This window comes from Ambystoma mexicanum, chromosome 1p (genome assembly GCF_040938575.1).
Source record: "Ambystoma mexicanum isolate Mex_15411 chromosome 1p, UKY_AmexF1_1, whole genome shotgun sequence".
Lineage (NCBI taxonomy): Eukaryota > Metazoa > Chordata > Amphibia > Caudata > Ambystomatidae > Ambystoma > Ambystoma mexicanum.
The window spans coordinates 65,524,543-65,545,420 of NC_090921.1; the positions used below are offsets into that span (position 1 = coordinate 65,524,543).

The 20,878-nt window shown below is 44.7% G+C and overlaps 1 protein-coding gene across 3 annotated transcripts in view; it reads left to right on the forward strand.

Moving 5' to 3' along the window:
- LOC138566157 (extracellular calcium-sensing receptor-like) overlaps positions 1–20,878 on the forward strand; it is a 578,577-nt gene that overhangs the window by 254,549 nt on the left and 303,150 nt on the right. For all 3 annotated transcript variants that reach the window (XR_011301857.1, XM_069643188.1, XM_069643178.1), the window contains one exon: positions 19,280–19,371. The gene's annotated coding sequence lies outside the window, so the exon portion shown is untranslated. The remainder of the gene's footprint in view (positions 1–19,279; positions 19,372–20,878) is intronic.

Here is a 20,878-nt window from a genome sequence, read left to right on the forward strand (position 1 = left end):
CAGACGGGCATTGATTCGGCTGACAGTATCAGCAGAGCAATGGCGGCAAGTACATCAACCAGGAGATTCGCTTGGTTGAGAAAGTCGGGTTTTGCCCCAGATATGCAAGCCAGGCTCTTGAACATGCCATTCGATGGCTCTTCTTTGTTCGGGAAAAAGGCGGATGACAGTTTAGAGAAACTGCAAACTTCAAAAGCTGCAGCAAAATCCCTAGGAGCTGCAATCCGTCAGACCCCTTTTCGTCCCACTGGAACCTCTGCGAGGGGCAAGTCCTTTCGCTTCTACTCCGCATTCGGAAGAGGTAGAGGACGACCGGCTCAAAGGGGTCAAAGAAGAACTACCCGAGGTGGACGGGGTAGATATTCTAAAGCCGCAGCAACAGCAGGTGCCTCTTTACCATCGGCATCTGCATCAGCCGCCCCAAAACCACTCTGAGGACTCCCCTCACAGGACACCTGTAGGAGGCAGGTTGACTCAACATCTGACGGTATGGCAAGCTATCACGTCAGATGCTTGGGCATTGGAAACAGTCGCCCAAGGTTACTGCCTGCCTTTCCTACGTATACCTCAGAGTCATCCACCGGGGATCAGCTCTCAGAAAGCTCCAGATCCGCTCCTCTTGCAGGAAATTTTGGACCTGCTAGAGAAAGGTGCCATAGAACCGGTACCTGTAGCGGAGAGGAACAAGGGCTGGTACTCCCCTTACTTTCTCATTCCGAAGAAAGACGGAGGACTGAGACCCATCTTGGACTTGCGAGAATTGAACAAATTCCTCAGAAAAGACAAATTCAAGATGGTCACACTTTCTCAGATCCTCCAGGCCCTTCAGTTCCAGGACTGGTTGGTATCTCTGGACCTTCAGGACGCTTATTTCCATGTGCCTATCCATCTCAAACACAGGAAATACCTGAGGTTCGCAATTGGCAACTCTCACTATCAATTTCGAGTGCTGCCATTTGGGCTGACCTCCGCCCCGAGGGTCTTCACCAAGTTAATGTCGGTAGTGGCTGCAAGTCTAAGGAGGGAAGGGATTCACGTCTACCCCTACCTGGACGATTGGCTGATCAGGGCTGTTTCTCCGGAACAAGCTCAGATCCAGCTAAATCACGTGTGCCACTTCCTTCACAGACTGGGCTTCTCCCTCAATTTAAAGAAGTCACAAATGATACCATCGCAGAGACTCCAGTTCATAGGAGCGATCCTGGATACTTCCCTGGGAAAAGCCTCGCCACCAGAGGTGAGGGCTCAAGATATTCTACAGATGGCTACCAAGTTCCAGCATGCCCAACGTCTCCCAGCCTTCGACTTTTTGAGGTTGCTAGGCCTCATGGCATCCTGCATTTTCCTTGTGCCAGAGGCTCGCCTGAGAATGAGATCCCTCCAGTGGGCACTGAGGACTCAGTGGTCACAATTCTCAGGGAGAATGACAGATCTTCTTCAGGTTCCCGGCAGGGTGGCTCGAGACCTTCAGTGGTGGGCCTGTCAGGAGAACATTCTGAAAGGAGAACAGTTTTGGCAACCCTGGCCGGAGATAACAGTAGTCACGGATGCCTCACTCACGGGGTGGGGAGCCCACGCCAACGACTTGACCATCAGCGGTCGTTGGTCTCCATCGGAGTCCAGACTACACATCAACCTGTTAGAGCTGAGAGCCATCAGACTTGCGCTGAAGGCTTTCCTGCCAGCTGTACAAGGGAAGAACGTCCTGATAATGACGGACAACACGGTGGCCATGCATTACCTCAACAAAAGAGGAGGCGTAGGATCACTACCCCTGTGCAGAGAGGCGATGCAGCTCTGGTTTTGGGCAATCCAAGAAGGAATCTCTCTATCGGCAGTTCACCTAGCCGGAGAGAAGAACTTGACAGCGGACGCTCTGAGCAGGCAGAACACAGTCTCCCACGAGTGGGAGCTAGCTCAGGAAGTCCTTCAAGAGATCTTCGCCCTTTGGGGAACCCCTCAGGTAGATCTGTTCGCCACCAGCCTAAACAGGAAATGCGACCTGTTCTGCTCAAGGGAATTTCCTCCGAGAGGAGCTCTGGGAGACGCGTTCATAGTGGACTGGGAGTTTCCGCTTCTGTACGCGTTCCCACCGGTTCCTGTCATTCCTCAAATGATCAGGAGGTTGAGAAGATTCCGGCGAACCATGATCCTAATTGCCCCGGATTGGGCCAGGAGAACGTGGTACCCGGACCTTCTAGACTTGTCCATCTGCCCTCCAATTCGACTTCCACTCAGAGAGAACCTACTCTCATAGAAGGGAGGTCAGGTTCTCCATCCAGACATCAAAACCCTCAACCTTCACGCTTGGCTTCTGAACGGCTGAGGTACAAGGATTGGGACCTCCCTGATGATGTTATGGAGGTGTTGCTTTCGGCAAGGAGGCCAGCAACAAAGTCTTTATACCGCTGCCGTTGGAACAGATTTTGCAGCTGGTGTAGAGAACAGAATATCGACCCATTTTCATGTGGTACACCAATGGTTTTGTCCTTCCTACTATATTTGGCAAATTCAGGCCTTCAAATTGGCACCATTAAGGGCTATCTCACAGCGCTATCCATCTTTAAGCGTACTGCGGAAGAACCATCCTATTTCAAATGACCCTTGGTAATACAGTTTCTAAAGGGGTTAACCAATGTTTATCCCCCAAGACCATTCCAAGTTCCACTATGGGATTTAAACTTAGTACTAACTTTCCTGATGGGTACACCTTTCGAACCTCTCCATTCTTGTTCGTTAAAATTCCTTACCCTTAAAACTGTTTTATTAATAGCACTTACATCTGCTAGAAGGGTGAGCGAATTACAAGCTCTTTCTTGTAAACCCCCTCATACAATCTTTCACAAAGACAAAGTTGTCCTGCAAGTGAAGCCTAATTTCCTCCCAAAGGTGGTTTCTGAATTCCATATCACTCAGAAGATTACCCTACCATCTTTCTATCCTCCTCCTCACCCGGGGAAAGAGGAAGAGAGGTTACACAGACTAGACCCTAGGAGGGTTTTAAGTTTTTACATTAGTAGACTAGCCAGGATAAGACAGGCAGACCAGCTGTTTGTAGGTTACACAGGTCACAAGCTGGGGTTACCAATAACTAAGCAGACCATTTCCAGATGGATCATTCTAGCCATTCTGGAATGTTATAAACTGGCAGGGAAAGAGCCCCCTCAAAACCTTAGGGCTCATTCGACCAGAGGTATTGCAGCTTCATCGGCCCTCAAAAGAGGCGTGCCGGTTAAAGACATATGTGCGGCCGCTACATGGTCGTCTGTCCATACCTTTACACGTTTTTACAATCTGGATTCCTCCTCCAGTCAAGAGACTAGGTTTGGAAGGGCTGTACTGCATTCTATTCATCAATAGAAGACAGCGTGAAGTCAGTACTCCCTCCTCCGAATATAGAATACTGCTATGGGAGCCTATCTAAGATGAGGAATACGTCGGAGGACACAATCCCTTCGAAGAACAAGTTACTTCTTACTTTGTAACGTTCTTTCGACGGGATGTTCCTCCGACGTATTCCTCATCGACCCTCCCATCCATCCCCGCAGTTCTACTTCTCTTGTTGTTGCAGCTTACGCTCCTTCAGGGTGATTAGTCTAGTCCAGACAGTAATACTGTGGGCTACAAAACGGAACTGAGCAACGGACGCTGCGCGCGGCCTTTATAGGCAGGATGACGTCGAACGTCGATACGGCGGCTGTCGAGGGACATCGACTCGGAGGACGTCGACGCGTAGCGCCCTCTAGAGAAAAATTTTTCCGAGGCCAGCAGAGCTGGAAGGAGATATCTAAGATGAGGAATACGTCAGAGGAACATCCCGTCGAAAGAACGTTACAAGGTAAGAAGTAACTTGTTCATCTAATGAAACATTGTGAACATATAAAGTCCTAATGTGAAGAGCAAAACATTCTTCAGACAAACTGGATTGTCTGAAAACTGACAGCATAGCCAAAATCTGGGTGCAGTACCCGGGGCTACCTGAATGAAAGCTGTCAGAGGAGTACTGATGAAACTTTAAATTGACCTAAAACTAAAACGTCTGCTGGATTAGCAAACATAAAAAGGATTGTTGCCAAAAAGGAATACAGATTTTAGTTGTGTTTTGACCCCACAGATTTTAAGACCATGAAAGAAATGTATTCATGTTTGATGTAACCAATTTGTTTTTTGCTGGATTTAAGAAGTTAATTAGCTTGGCTGAGTCACAAGAACTGGAAAAGCAGGTTTTTTCCCAGAAGGAGGGCCTTGCCCTTAGCAGAAACTCTTTGGGAGGTGTTAATCGCGGGTTAGAACAGACTGTTGTCTATGCAAAGGGAAGGAACAATGACAGAGCTTGAGCCCAGGAAACTGGAGGTGTGAAGGGGGTCGTAAATGGCTTCTGGAAGGTACAAACAAGGACGGGGATGCCCCTGCACTGCAGGGAGACAAACAGGGGTGGCCCATCTGTTGCTAAACATGAACAAAGGACAGAGTTGTTAATTTAATTTTTGGCTGCACGTGTGAAAAGAGGCAGTAGAACTGTGTGACATGTTCTGGACAGGAATGGCAATATATGTGGTTTTATGCAAAATGTATTAATGTTAGAATTGTGAAAATGTACATGCACATCCCTATGTTAAACACACACATTTGTGGAAATTTGCATAAAATTTGGAAATTGTTTTCATAGCAAAAAGGGCAAAATTCTGTAGAAAGTTGAGACAACCGCTGCAGGGTTTTGAGGAATAGCTGCTACATAAAATATGGCATCTTTGTGTGTGATTTGTATAGACGTGACTAATGTAGAAATGTACATTTAGTATCAAATCCGATTTTGAGACCAGTGGCTAAAGGCAGGTATCTGAGGACTGTAAAGCAAATCATAAAATGTGACATCATCCGGCCTTGATCCAATCACTCAAATTTCAAGGCGGAGATGAAGTGTGGTCCTATCCCAGCTCACAGGGGCATGCTTAGCTAAGCCGGCCCATACACCCCCTTTGTGATGTCATTTTTAAGCATAAATAGAGACAGCTGACAACACATAGGGTCTCACAGATCCACTCACTTTCCTGATTCCAGCAAAGCACTCTGATCCAGCATTCTACATCAAGCTGTAATATTCTTCCAGATCCTGAGGCACAATCTCTTGCCAGCAATAGAGAACTATTGATTTCCAGCTAGGCCCTAATCCTCAAATGTATTCTCTCCACCCAGTAAAGCGCGGTATGGTGTGAGAAGGCCTTTTGAACCAGTATCCTGAAATCCTCTGGCTTGCCACCACTAGGCTTGCCTGAGGAACTCACCATCCAGCTGTTTAAAATACCCACAGACTAGGAGAACAGATCCTGTGCCAATCCGGTGACCGGCCTAGATGATCCAGCACCCAGCCTGACGTACTGTCTTTCCTAGACCAGACCCGATCCAATGACCAGAGCTCACGGTTCCATTTAAAAACTTATCCTGTGAGTATTAATAGGAAGAACGGTGGCCCATAGTATAATTGCATTGTCTTATCCCTATCTCAAACCCATCCTATCTTTCAGTCAGAACCAGTATTGTAAGAAGTGTCTTTGCATTGTCTTATCCCTATCTCAAACCCATCCTATCTTTCCTTCAGAACCAGTATTGTTAGAACTATCTTTGAGCTTCCTTAGCAGGCGGGTCACACTGATCACGTAACTGTAGGATCCCTGTGTGGTATTTGCTTTTTCATCGTCATCCTCTAGTGTAAGCAAACCCATTTGTCATTTTCAAAAGTGCATTTCTGTTTTCCATTCTCGCATCTATTTTACCAAAACAACCTTTACTAAAACCTCTATAACTCCCTCAGTTGTTGTGATAGAAATTAAATTTCAACTCCTACTTGTACCCAACATCCATAGCTATCCAGAGACTGCAATCAGTGCGATTCTCCCGTTATAGCAAAAATCGTGCAAGGAAAAGGTTGCCACGATTTAAAAATTTGAAAGCTTTTTACACATGTGAAATAGCTTTAAATTGCTACCAACCTGGACTTTAAGATTTCAAATGTTTTCTTTGGACTAAATCATTGCTTGTGATTGTGTGCAACTGTTCAAAGCGGCTCCCATAAGAATTTCGAACAATGTAAGTATTTTGACCACATTTGGTGTTTTTGCCCAGTCAATTCTAAAGATAAAATAAAAGCCAATTCTGACAGCTGAAAAGTCAATTCCGTTTTTCTCTTTTGTTTGAAGGGGAAAGTCGGACTGATATTCTGTTTGATTTGTGCTATTCCTGAATACCTGCTCTCTCCTCCCATCTCTTTGCATTGCCTATTGGGGGTTGAGGGGTGTTGCAGGGGGAACCTCTAACCATAGTGCTATCTGATCTGAACCAACACAAAAGTATTATTTTCTGTGCTGCATTTTTTTTGCTCCTTACTTATTCCTAGTGTATTAAAGATATTATTCAGTGTTCTGTCACCCCATTGGTGATTGTTGTTGACCTATTAAAATATATTATGATTACATTTTAAATACATAAATAAATATTTACCTTTGCAAACCAGCCTTATTCCTGGTTCAGTGTGACGGGGGAGAGGGGTTTGGGGGGGTTCCAGTAGAAAGGTGTGATATGAGTGGTATATCGTTCAGAATATTGAATTTATAGACAAAAATAAATAAGGGCTTCAGTTGTGCACTACATGCTGGGCTTTGACTTGGGTGTGTGCCAGATTGAAATAACTTACAGCTTGGGGCTTGTCGCGAGATCCTGAATTAGACATACCACTCATGACAGTCTAACACAGCGTGCTAGCTGACGGGGTACATACACCCTGTTGGGTCACCATACTGTGCTACACTGTATAAGCACCCCTCGAAAGAAATACTCAAAGGAGTTGGGCCTGTTTGCAAAAGTAACCCTGAGATAAGCCAGAAGGAAATTAATATTTCCGGAATGGCGACCCCAGTGGAAATCAATATTGCAAGGGAACACCCATTGCACAAATTGTTTGTCAGGGGTGAATGGCTAGAACAGGACCAACAGGTATGGCTGCAGGGAATAAAACAAGAAGTCACTGAAACCAACCTTAATATCTGGCAGGATAAGGGTCCATTACATCAAGCACTCAGTTAGCTGTACGTGACCCCTAAAATAAAGGAGGAGCAATGCAAAATTGCAAAAATAGCGGCATACCTGTACCTCCACATAGGAGTCATACAGGAAAAGTACGCAGACCATGTAGATTTCACAAAGAGGCAAGGGGAAGCACTGCAGAAAATCTGGACTCTGCAGGGCAAAGGCTCCAGAGTAGCCAAGAATCTGAAACAGAGGCTAGGCAGTATGCCGCCAAACTCCAAGAAGATCTGTCTCTCTTACTGCAAAATAATGCAGAGCAAGACGCCCAGATACAGACACTGCAAAAAGAGTGTCAAGAAAGGTTGGATTCTCTACAACAGAGCCAACAAAAGCTGGAGCATCAATGAACTTTTAACAGAGTCTGTGCAGAACAGTTCAACGTCTTACAAGACCAGATAGACAAATGAAAAGAGGAAAATAATAAATTGATCATCAAAGAACTAGAGACCCAAAGAGAGTTTGATGAGGAGCGCCAGAAAGCTGGTGCCCTTAAAAAACAGAGGGACGACCTGGCTGAGCAAAGGGCCACTCTAAGTCAAGAGAGGGACACCTTAGTCCAGGAAGTCAGCAATTTAAAAACAAAGTTAGAAGAAAATGAGCTGGCCCTTCAGGAACTTGGTGAAATCAAAATGAATTACAAAAAGCTACTATAGCACACCAGGCGAGTGGAGGATGCTCTGGCAAAGAACAATCAAACCACTAAGGATCAAACTCAGGAGGTGAGTCTCCTGCAGCAAAAATTGGCACAATACTCCCAATTCATCAAGCAGGAAGCACAGAGAGACAATGAGGCTCTCTGTGAAAAGAATGAGAGGCTCCATAGACAGATAGCCATGCAAGAACAACTCATAACAACTCATAGAGACCAGTAAACCCTTAATAGAGGAGCAAAAGGGTCAGATATTGTCATGTCATCAGGAAATAGGGGCTGTAAAAGATGAGGTAAGATGGGAGAGAGAAACCCTTGAGCATAACCTCAGGAACCCTGGCATCAGGGACTTTAATCCCTTCAGTTACATGGACTCTGCCACCCCCATGTCCACTGGCTCATATGAACCAAGGGCCACTGGCATGGTAGACTTCAACACAATGGGAAATATGGGACTGATAGATGCCTGGCCATCCATTTCTGGGAGGCGTTGATCTATGTACAGGTTCCCAAATATTAGGGCCAGCCTCTCTGATCAGGGAGACTCCAGGGAGGGGAGAATCAGAGAACTGGATCCTCAACAATATCACTTACCAAGAGATCAGTCAGTCAAATTTGGTGGGGAATTCCATGAGACTAGGCCCACTAAGAGCATCCTAAAAACCTCTTCCCAGCTAGGACAGTGTGGGGCGTGGGGGTACTCAGCCAATCCTAGGAGCAAGGGGGAGTCAGAAGACTCTTCCGAGCGCCACAGGTCTCAAGAGACTAGGCCCCCACTTTCTGCCAGCCATTCCCAAGCCCGCAGAATCAGGGAGAGCCTAGAGGAACAGACAGCCACCTCAGGTAGCATTGCCTCTGAGTCAGAGGATGAGTGGCCCAGGGTGACCAGAACTAAAAAGGCCAACAATGTGAAGAGAGCCCTATTGAAAGATCCCCTGAAGCAAATCAAGGATAGTGGGAGCGTCATCACGCACTACCACAAAAATGCCAAATATTCAGTTTGGGAGCACCTCAAATTGTTTGAGCAAATGATGGAGACTTTCCACCTGAAGGACAGCCAAAGTTGCATTCAGTATGTCAAGTGGACATTTTCACCTCAGTACTCCAGCTTCTTTGCGGGGCTGGAGGATCAAAACCATTCAAGATGGTCCACCTATAGGGCGGCCATCTTGAAGCATTTTTCAATCGATAGAAACCCTCAAGAGGCTCACAAGGCAGCCTACAACCTGCAATGTGGGGAAGACCAGGCCCCACAAGAATTTGTGCAAGAGCTGAAACGTGCCTTTGCGCAGACAGCAGGGAATTTGTTAATACCTTCTTTCATGCCCTCCCTAAATACATTATGACCCAGCTGGTGAGGGACTTTCATGAGAAAAGATCACTAGACTGGGTCATTGAACAAGCAACTCGCATTTACGAAGTACAGAAGCCAGTAGAGAGTAAAAGTGCTAATAAAACCGCAAATCCAACCAACACCCCTGCTGCTGCTAAGGCAGCGGAAGAGAAGGTTGCCCCCATTTTAGATCTGGAGATGGGGGGGCCTAGAAACATTCCTGCACAGAATCCTGCTAACCCAAGACCCAGAAGGCACTCGGGCCAATCCCAAACAGGGAGTTAGGGAGGTAACCCCACAAATGGGACCCCTAACTCCCCTAACTACATCAGCCCTGTTACAAGAGCAACAGACTCATCCTGGGCTATGTGTGGACTCCTCCAGCCCAAGGGGGGATCCAACCAGACAGCTGCCAACCCAGGAAACTTCCCTCCTCACTTTCCCCAGGAGGGCAGTGTCCCCTCGAATTCCGGGTTGAATTTCTTTCCCCGGTACCCACCAAATCTCAACCCCCAAAACAACTATTCTTTCTTTCCCCACTTTCCTGAGCCAAGACAGCCCAATCTGGGAGAGGGGAGGCCAAGGGTGAAGGGGTACCAAAACTATCCTAACCAGGGGTATTATGGGAGAAGGGACAGTTACCCTTCCCGTGATCAACCAAGGGTAGATCAGAGGACCCCGTACCAGCCAGAGCGGGTTTCCCAACTGGAGCGCCAGGTCCAGAACATAGCACAGGATCTGGGTCGCATGTTGAGGGCGCAGCAAAACCCTCCAATGAACATGGCGACTCAGAACTCCTCAAATCAAGGATCTGGTGCTCCAGAACAATGACAGGGGAAGAAACCCGACAACCCACCGGTTCCCAGGGAGGAGGCACAGGGGGAAGGGAGGTGTAAAGCCTTAGATGAAGCTTCCTTCCCCACTTGTGAAAAGCCCCTGGAAACCCAGGAACCAAAACCAGAATCTCCTACCCCGAAAGTTTGCAACCTAAGGAACAGAGGGCGGGTAGGAGAAATAAAGAGCCTGGAAAGACCCATTTTGGGGAGGAGGTGCGAATCTTCCAATTTGAAGGAGAGGGATCCTCAGAGGATTCTGGGAAAAGGATCTTTTCCTTCAGGGATGGGGGAACTCCTCCCAAAGAAAAATGGGTCCCAAAAGATCCTGATCATGACTGGGTAGATGTGGGGACCGAGTTAAAACCGCCCATCACAAACCCCAGAATGACCAGCAAGAAAATCCCCTTGTTCAAACCCATTCTGGTGACTGTCTCCAAAAAGGGGGCGGCAACCCAGAATCAGAACCAAGGGAGCCCAAAACATCCCCCATATCCAATTGCCACCTTTTTCTTACAGCTTCCCAAGATCCCAAACAAAGTCTATGAAGAAGACAAGTGTGAGGGAATGCCCACTGTCTATGTGGATGGGTGCTCCGACCATGTTTGTCATGAACCGTCGTCTGCGTCCCTTCTGGACCTCCTGGTCCCTGCCCCATAGGGGATTGAATGCAGTGATCCTTCCAACATGGCCACTCGGAACAGAACGCTCCTGGTCAGTCTCTGCGTTCCACGTGGCACGCTTTACAAAAGAGACACGCCCCGCGGCTCTGCGCATCTCAAAGCTACTGCTTGTTGTAGTTGGACGTGTGTATCTGGAGTTTGTTCGGGGCTCCCTTTTGAATCCTTGTTTCCAGTTCCTTGAAACCCCGTCCTTCCTCCCATTCCTCTACCTACCTTCCTGGAATTCTTCCGCGCACAGGCCATGGCGTTCCGTGCCTCCGAGCGTAACTTCTTTGCATCCTGGTATCGATCCTGGACTTCTGAACGCTCCCGGAAACAGAATAGCGAACCTCACGCTGGACTCCGAGGGCCAGCGTTCGGGTTTGTACAAATCCCAGACCGTGAAAAAGAAGACATCCCAGAAGGTACAAGCAAACAACAAAAACAGGTGAGAAGGGGAGAGACTTGTGACATGTTGGCATGGGTGAATGATGCCCCAGAACACTCCGCTGGGTACAAAATCGGTCTCTGAAGTACTCAAGTGGCAGAGCTGATGGCTGTGCATCAAGCCATCCTCACTGCTGTCCAACATCAACTCCACGAACTGGTCATAATCACTGATTCAGATTATGTACAGAACGGTTTCGTGGAGCACCTGGTTAATTGGAAAACCAGAGACATGCTATGTGTTAACAACAAACTATTAAAACATAGAAATGTAATACAAAATAATGATGATCTGGTCACCTCGAATGGGATGACCATCTACTGGAAAAAGATCAAGGATCATTCTAAAGTAGAGGGACCAGACAAAACTGGGAATGACCTAGCTGATCTGCTGGCCAAAACCAGAGCAATCCAAGGAGATCTACTTGAAATCGAGTCTCTGTTGGGGGAAATCCAGGTCACTGCTATCACTAGGTCCCAGACAAATGCTCATAATGAACTCTCAACTGCACAATGGAGTAAGGAGACCCCAGATGCTGATTTGATTACGGTTCAAAAAGGGGATTCAATAATTGGTAAATTTTATCAACACATTGATGACCCTGATAACTTTCCCCTGACGGATACGATTACATTGGGAAAGAGGACCTCAGAGTGTTGATGAAATGTCCAAAAAGGTTCAGAATCCAAGACGGTTTGTTGGTGAGGAGATCCATAGCTGGCCATGACAAGTGGGTGGTCCCCACCTCATTCTGAAGCCTTATGCTATGTCACGGCCATGATGCGGCCACCGCCGGTCATCAGGGGTTTCATACGACATTAGAAATCTTGTGAGAGGTTGCATACTGGCCACACATGGGGCAGAACCTCGACCAATACTTAAAGGGGTGTCTTGTGTGTGCACAATTTCAGCCAACATCACTCACACACCTTGCTCCCCTCCAAAAGAGGGTGATGACACTGCCTTGGTCAGATTGGCAAGTCAATTTGATTGGGCCCGTGATTCACTCCTCTTAGGGGAACAAGTACATGTTGACTGTCACATGCTTGTTCACTAAATGGGTGGAATGTCTCCCGGCCCCAAACCGCAAAGCAGAAACAGCAGCTGCCCTGATGATCAATCACATCTTCTCGCGTTTTGTACTACCCCAAAGAATTGAGTCAGACCGAGGTAGCCACTTCACCAGTGAAGTGATCACAAAGATGTGGGAAATACTTGGAGTCAAAAGGAAACTACACATTGCCTACTGGTATCCTCTAGTGGTGGAGTTGAGAGGTACAATAAAACTATTGTGAGCATATTAAAAATGTTTTTGGCAGATTCTGGGCCAAGTTGGGACATTCGATTAACCCTTGTCCTGATGGCCATCAGATCTACCCTTTCTTCTGCAACAAAAATGTCTCAATTTGAGCTGATGACTGGGCGAAGGATGGTGCTACCCCAGTATCTGCTCTACAGAACCCAAGAGCAGACCTTGATAAATGCCTCCACAACTCATGAGTATGTTGAAAATCTGAGAAAACACCTTCAACATGCTTTTGCCTATGCTCAGCGGAATCTAGAGAGATCTGCAGACAGTATGAAGAGCCACTATGATCTTAAGATAACTAAAAAAGAATACCAAGTAGGGGACCAGGTCTACTTGTACAATTTCCAAAGGAACCAGTCCAAAGAGTGCAAATTCCTTCCAACTTGGCGGGGTCCTTTTGAAATTGTGGACATAATTTCACCAGTCGCCTACAGAATCCGCATCCCCAAGGGCAGTTTGGCAGAAGGGGAAGACAAGTGGGTCCACATAAACCAGCTGAAGAGTTGCCATCCCAGGCATACTTTGCGGCAAAGAGAGGAGCCAACCAGAAAGCTAGAGGGTGAAAATCCAGAAACATAGAAGAATCACTGAATGTTCACCGTGTATGTGCAAAAAGAGTGTTAAGACCATTAGTAAACATGGATGGGGAATATTGCAAATTATAACCAATGCAAGTGTCTTTCACACTGCTGACATCGCCAGATGACAGGTGGACACAGCAGTGGGAAAATATCCATAACCATGTTATGTTGTTTCTTCTAGCATCTGGACTAAGAATCATCCAAAGGATTACAGAGGAGGACAACTCGGAGACCAAGAGGAAAGACCCAAGGAGCCCAGAGTACCGCTGCATACTCCAAACAGAATCAGCAATACTCCTGACCAGAACCAGCAAGTAGAGCAGGTCACCTACAGCACTGATGGGAGAAGCGACTGAAGTTCTCCACACGGACAGAAAAAGAACATCCCAATCTCCCCACTTCCCTTTGACGGGCGGTCAAAACAAAGTCTGGAGGGGGGCCTCTGTTGGATGTATTGACCCTCTCCGATATGCTATGAGGCATCACCCTACCAGTTACGGTGAAAGAAACGGCTACAATGGTGGGAAAAACCCTTGTGTGTGTCAAAAACCGCCAAAAACCGTGTGCTTCAGTACACAAAAAGAGGGATGCACAACCTGCCACCCATGGTGCATGTGCAGTGGAATAGAGCACACCTCGCAGAAAATGTGCCAGTGGGCTTCATGACCAGCAAACAGGGTGCAGAGTGCGAAGCAGCACTTTGCAAGTGAAACCCCAACATGTGCCTACAAATGACATTTTCTTTGTTGCCAAAAACTCCAAAATGCCAATAACACAACACTTCTCAATATTCAAAATATTTCCGGGTGCTAAAATTCGTATAGCTAATGAAACATTGTGAACATATAAAGTCCTAATGTGAAGAGCAAAACATTCTTCAGACAAACTGGATTGTCTGAAAACTGACAGCATATGCCAAAATCTGGGTGCAGTACCCGGGGCTACCTGAATGACAGCTGTCAGAGGAGTACTGATGAAACTTTAAAATGACCTAAAACTAAAAAGTCTGCTGGATTAGCAAACATAAAAAGGGTTGTTGCCAAAAGGGAATACAGCTTTTAGTTGTGATTTTGACCCCACAGATTTTAAGGCCAAGAAAGAAAGAAAGAAATGTATTTATGTTTGATGTAACCAATTTGCTTTTTGCTGGATTTAAGAAGTTAATTAGCTTGGCTGAGTCACAAGAACTGGAAAAGCAGGTTTCTCCCAGAAAGAAGGCCTTCATGGGACTTCATGGCTAAACATGAACAAAGAACAATTTTTAAAAGACTCAGAACTTGCTATTCAAAATGGTGAAAAATATAAAAAGGACAGAGTTGTTAATTTAATTTTTGGCTGCACATGTGAAGAGGCGGTAGAACTGTGTGACATGTTCTGGACAGGAATGGCAATATATGTGGTTTTATGCAAAATGTATTAATGTTAGAATTGTGAAAATTTACACACACACATCCCTATGTTAAACACACACATTTGTGGAAATTTGCATAACATTTGGAATTTGTGTTCTTAGCAAAGAGGGCGAAATTTTGTAAAAAGTTGAGACAAGATCCCATAGCTGTAGGGTTTTGAGGAATAGCTGCTACATAAAATATGGCATATTTGTGTGTGATTTGTGTACAGGTGACCAATGTAGAAATGTACATTTAGTATCAAATCCGATTTTGAGACCAGTGGCTAAAGGGAGGTCTCTGAGGACTGTAAAAGCAAATCATAAAATGTGTCATCAACCGGCCTTGATCCAATCACTCAAATTGCAAGGCGGAGATGAAGTGTGGTCCTATCCCAGCTCACAGGGTCAAGCTTAGCTAAGGCGGGCCCTACACCTCCTTTGTGATGTCTTTTTTAAGCATAAATAGAGACACCTGACAACACATAGGGACTCGCAGATCCACTCACTTTCCTGATTCCGGCGAAGCACTCTGATCCAGCATTATACATCCAGCTGTAATATTCTTCCAGATCCTGAGGCCAAATCTCTTGCCAGCAATAGAGAACTATTGATTTCCAGCAAGGCCCAAATCCTCACATGTATTCTCTCCACCCAGTAAAGCGCTGTGTGGTGTGAGAAGGCCTTTTGAACCAGTATCCTGAAATCCTCTGGCTTACCACCACTAGGCTTGCCTGAGGAACTCACCAACCAGGTGATTAAAATACCCACAGACTAGGAGGGCAGATCCTGTGCCAATCCGGCGACCGGCCTAGATGATCCAGTACCGTGCCTGACATGCTGTCTTTCCTAGACCAGACCCAATCCAATGACCAGAGCTGATGGTTCCATTTCAAAACTTATCCTGTGAGTATTAATAGGAAGAACTGTGGCCCATAGTATAATTGCATTGCCTTATCCCATCTCAAACCCATCCTATCTTTCAGTCAGAACCAATATTGTTAGGAGTATCTTTGCATTGTTTTATCCATATCTCAAACCCATCCTATCTTTCATTCAGAACCAGCATTGTTAGAACTATCTTTGCGCTGACCCTTTTCTCATCTGAAGAAGTCGAGTTTTTTTAGCAGGCGGGTCACACTGATCACGTGACTTTAAGATCCATGTGTGGTATTCGCTTTTTCATCGTCATCCTCTAGTGTAAGTAAACCCATTTGTCATTTTCAAAAGTGCATTTCTGTTTTCCATTCTCGCGCCTATTTTACCAAAACAACCTTTAGTAAAACCTCTATAACTCCCTCAGTTTTTGTGATAGAAACGAAATTCCAACTCCTACTTGTACCCAACATCCATAGCTATCCAGAGACTGCAATCAGTGCAATTCTCCCGTTATAGCAAAAATCGTGCAAGGAAAAGGTTGCCATGATTTAAAAATTTGAAAGCTTTTTACACATGTGAAATAGCTTTAAACTGCTACCAACTTGGACTTTAAGATTTCAAATGTTTTCTTTGGACTAAATCATTGCTTGTGTTTGTGTGCAACTGTTCAAATCGGCTCCCATAAGAATTTAGAACAATTTAAGTATTTTTGACCACATTTGGTGTTTTTGCCCAGTCAATTCTAAAGATAAATTAAAAGCCATCCTGACAGCTGAAAAGTCAATTCCGTTTTTCTCTTGTGTTTGAAGGGGGAAAGTGGGACTGATATTCTGTTTGATTTGTGCTATTCCTGAATACCTGCTCTCTCCTCCCATCTCTTTGCATTGCCGATTGGGGGTTGAGGGGTGTTGCAGGGGAAACCTCTAACCATAGTGCTATCTGATCTGAACCAACACAAAAGTATTATTTTCTGTGATGCATCTGTTTTGCTCCTTACTTATTCCTACTGTATTAAATATTTTATTCAGTGTTCTGTCAACCCATTGGTGATTGTTGTTTACCTATTAAAATATATTATATTAAAATATATTATGATTACATTTTAAATACATAAATAAATATTTACCTTTGCAAACCAGCTTGATTCCTAGTTCAGTGTGACGGGGGGCGGGGGTCCAGGAGAAGGGTGTGATATGAGTGGTATATCGTTCAGAATATTGAACTTATAGACAAAAATAAATAAGGATTTCAGTTGTGCACTACATGCTGGGCTTTGACGTGTGTGACGTGTGTGCCGGATTGAAATCACTTACAGCTGGTGCCATGCAAAACCGTTTATTGGTTTTTTGTTGTTTTTTCACAGAGGGAAAGAGAGAGCGAAGCAACAATGGAGGAAAGGAGGGAGGGAAGGGGCACCAAACACCACCAGGGAGGTACAGCTGAAAAAAGTAAGATGTAGGGCTGCAAAAAAAGGAAGTTAGTGGGCATTTACTTTTCATGTGCCTTCGTAGCCACCTCAAAGACACTTCAGATGCCCCCCCCCTGTAGGTATCTGTGTCTCAGTATATACACATGACTGTTGGCCATGCAAGGTTCGGGTTCAAGAGTCTCCTGTGTGTGAGACGGCAGAAGGAATCCTTTGTCCCACTGTGCTGTCCAGAGTGGTGACAGGAGTGGTTGAGGAGGGTGCAGTCGCTGAAGTAAGCCTACTCCCTGAGTAGGGCATTGCCTTTCTCAGTTCTGTCGGGTGGAAGATACTGGTGTGTGGGCGCATGGAGGTAGTACCAAAAGAGTACTGCCCTTTTTGGCCACGACTTCACACAGTGTAGTGCATGCGGGAAGCCTGAGCCTTCTCTACTCCTCCAATGGTCGTAAAAATCTCCACACCCATGACTCCTTCTGCCCACCCGACATAGTAAGCATTTCCTCCACTACTTTTTTGTTTTCCTCTTCCTCCTGCATGTTATTTTGCTGCAGGTCCCCTGTCCAGGCCCTTCAGGTTGTAGTGCTGGTGGCCTGGCCATTCAAAACCCATTGTAAAAGAATCTGCTGTGCCTTCTGAAAAAAGATGGCCTCTCTGTTGGTGTGCCATATTGAGAATGATTAACAGAAATGGGTGGGGGTACCCTTGGAGGAAATGTCAGCAGACTATCCTATCCACTGACCTTGGCGCCCAAATATGGCCTTGAAAAGTCATAAAAAGATTAGGAATGAAGTGGCAGTGGTACCCCAGCTCCCAGCTGTGGAACATCAGAGTTTTCACTCGAAAGTCCGTAGAGTGGCCGTAAATTGAATTTAAAGATGTCTGCGAAGTGTCAACACCGACCGCAGACATATCATCAGGCCGCACAGGCGTGGTCATGTGACGATGTTTGGGGATGACGTTACGACACTGCAGCCTTCCGGTACAGGAGAAAGTGCTTCAAAAGTTGTAAAAAGTTTATAGAAGCACTAGTCCCTATTTTGGCAGAAAATGTAATTTAAATATGTCCATCACAGACAAATCATTGCGCTGCATGAGTGCTCTCACATGATGATTTCCGAGGATGTCCGTGGCCACGTCACGACTTCCGTGAACTACCACATAACCTATGACATAGCATGTATGCGGTGTGGCATCCGCACCTGGTCAATGATGTTTGCGGACAAATTAAAAGTACGTAGTTCGCTCCACGGACTATGTGGTACCTTTGCAGACGCTGAAACATCCATACTACGTCACTGGTATGTAAATATGTAGACTAAGACATTATTATACTTGGCGGACATCAAATTGACGTTTTAAAAAAGAAACATTGTTACAAACTCTGGAACATAACAAGTTTGTGTTTACATTATATATTTACAAAGAAAATAATTTGTGTGACTAATATGTACAGATGACATTTATAATGATTCATTTCAAGAACGGGATGGGGAATCTGAATAGGAAACATAAATAGGGGAATGTGGAGGTTGAATATTTTCATGATTGGGGGAAATGGGGATAGACATTTCATCAAAACGTTTATTGGGGGAGTCTTCGGGTAATGATTCGAGTGATTGTTGGGGTCAAGGGGGATAGGTACAAGTAGGGCATTGATAATCAAGATTTCTAATGACATCATGTTTAACATACATTACAAGTTCTTTAAAGTCATTGCTAAGCTCATCTATTTTTTAAGACAATTAATGATTTAGGACTAGCCCTAACCTGGTCCACCCTGTTCTCTGTACTTCTCCTCCCTTCCTCCTCCCTTTTTCCCATTGCACTTGCCTTTCTGGCTCGCCCAGCACTTGCTTTCTTGACCCCCTTAGCACTTATCCTCCACCACTCCTCCTTAGCGCCCCTCACTCCTGCACTTCTCCCTCTATCCCCCACCACTTCACTTACCTCTTCGTGCTTGAACGTGCACAGCAGGATTGCCATAAGGCCAATATAACATTTGTTTTCTTCTTCCTATGTTCCCCTCACCAATTTGTCTTGTGGCACCTGGAAACACTTGTGTATAGGTACCATCCAAATGCCAAATAAATAAATAAATAAAGTATATAAAACATGATTTGATTTTGTATAGTTGGGAATTGGGATTGTGTTTCTGGTTGTTGAGATTCTCGATGATTACTCTGCGGTTTGGTTTCTTCATCTACATTATGTACTATAATAAAATAAGAAATTATTATTCCAATAAGCTCTGTATAACTTACATTATTTGTACACATTGAAAGATATATTTTTTACCATTAAAGATTTCCTCATCACTCATTTCTTCTTTGGGAAAGTACTCTTCTAACCATGTGTGTGCAATTTCTGTCAAAATAAAAAATTGTGATATTTGCTTATGAGAAATGTTTATATAATGAATGGTAATAATAGAGAAATAAAGTTTACTTACTATTTGGTAATAGATTATTTTCCAATGTGCTGTTGGTGTATCGCAGTGCGTATGAAGTACTGAACTGATAATATGAGGAGTACAGTTATGCTTTGTGTTTGGTGCATTCCATAATACTGTGTGTCAAATGAAAAATGTATTTTTACATTTGTAAATGTTGAATTGTATAAATATGTATATTTGGATGCAGTAAATATTAGTAATGTTGGTTTATGTATATCTTTTTGTTATTCGAAGGGTACAAAATGTTCTGTTGTCCCCTATGCTTCTGAGTTTTGTTGATGCTACCGACTCTAATCTCTTCGGACTGTAGAGCTGCTACATTGGAGGTGAGTATGATTTCTAGGTGTAATCATTAAAAATATGTGTAAGGAAGTTGTACGAAATGATGGTGCAGTGGTAAAAACCTATGACATTCAATGAAAAAACGTTGTTAAAGGGATGTTACGGTTACAAGTAAAATTGAAAAACCCAAGAAATCCACTAGTTATGGTAAGCTATGCAACCATAACTTGCGCCACCACCATGCAATGCCAAGATTAACATGCAGGACATCAAAGATGACTTTTGTAAAGCGTGCTTTTGTAAATTCGGTGTAAATCCCTCCAGTCGTTTTTGAAAAAATGGCCAAAAAGTAGGTAAAAAAATGAGTGATTTCTGGGTCCGGTCCGCAGACTCATTTCCTGGCCAATCAGAGAGCAGCGTAATGTTTGCGGACATCATACGTGCTCGCTGATTGGTAAATTAAAAACGTGAGATGCGTCAAACCGTTTGAAACGGATGCCATTTTCTATTTGCAAACAGCACCCATAGTCCGCGGACATCGCTGTAAAAACATAAGAAAAAACACAACTTGTCAAATAAATGAAACTATTTTTAGGGAAGTGAGGGGTGATTAGGATGGGATGGGATATAGCCATAAAAAGTCCAAAATTAGGGTGTTTTTCTTATCCATGTCCACAAACATGCCAGATGTTTGGGGACATTCCTGTGATGAAAAGCAGTTATTGGATGGATTTTAACTTTGATGCCACTCCATGATAGTCCATGGAATTTTGCAATATCATTTTAGACATGTCCCTGAATGATTTCTGCAAAGTTTGGTGGCATTTAGCCTAGAGGGGGGCTCCCAAAATATTTGAAAGGCTTATACATTTGGTGCTGTTTGGCTAATCTGCACAAAAGTTTGCAAAACGATTTGAATGCTGTTGCAAAGCTTGGTGGGATTTTGTCAAAAGGGGGGAAAATTAGATGGGGTCTCTACATTTTTAGATGGCTTATAACTTCGTTGCTGTTTGAAAAATCTGCACAAATGTTTTAAGAAAGATTATAGACCCAACCATGAATTTTTTGGACAAAGTCAGATGGATTTTGTCCTGTCAAGTGGGGGCTAAGTATTATGACAATTTTTGTACGTACATTTTGACACTTTTCAAAAAATAAAACATGGACGGATTTGCAGCAAACCCAAAAAGGAGCATTGGCAAGGACCCAAAAGCATGGTTTTGCAAATGTGCTTGTGCTTTATTTTTTGAAAAGTGTCATAATGTAGGTACACAAAACAGTTATCTACCTTTGGTGACTTAAGTATATCCTGTGGCTATGGGCAGTTGCCAGATCATCCGGGTCATGGCCATGACCCAGACAATCTGGCTACTGCCCATGACTACGAGGAACCAGCAATGGGGTTAAAGTGGCGATGGCCACCAGGGACTGGCTATGTGGTCAATTATTTCGATATCAGGATAGGTTTGAATGGGAATAAAAATGATGCTCGTGGCTACAGCTCAAGTGCTGCGCAGGATTGCAGCAAACATTCATCCAGAGCATCAGAAT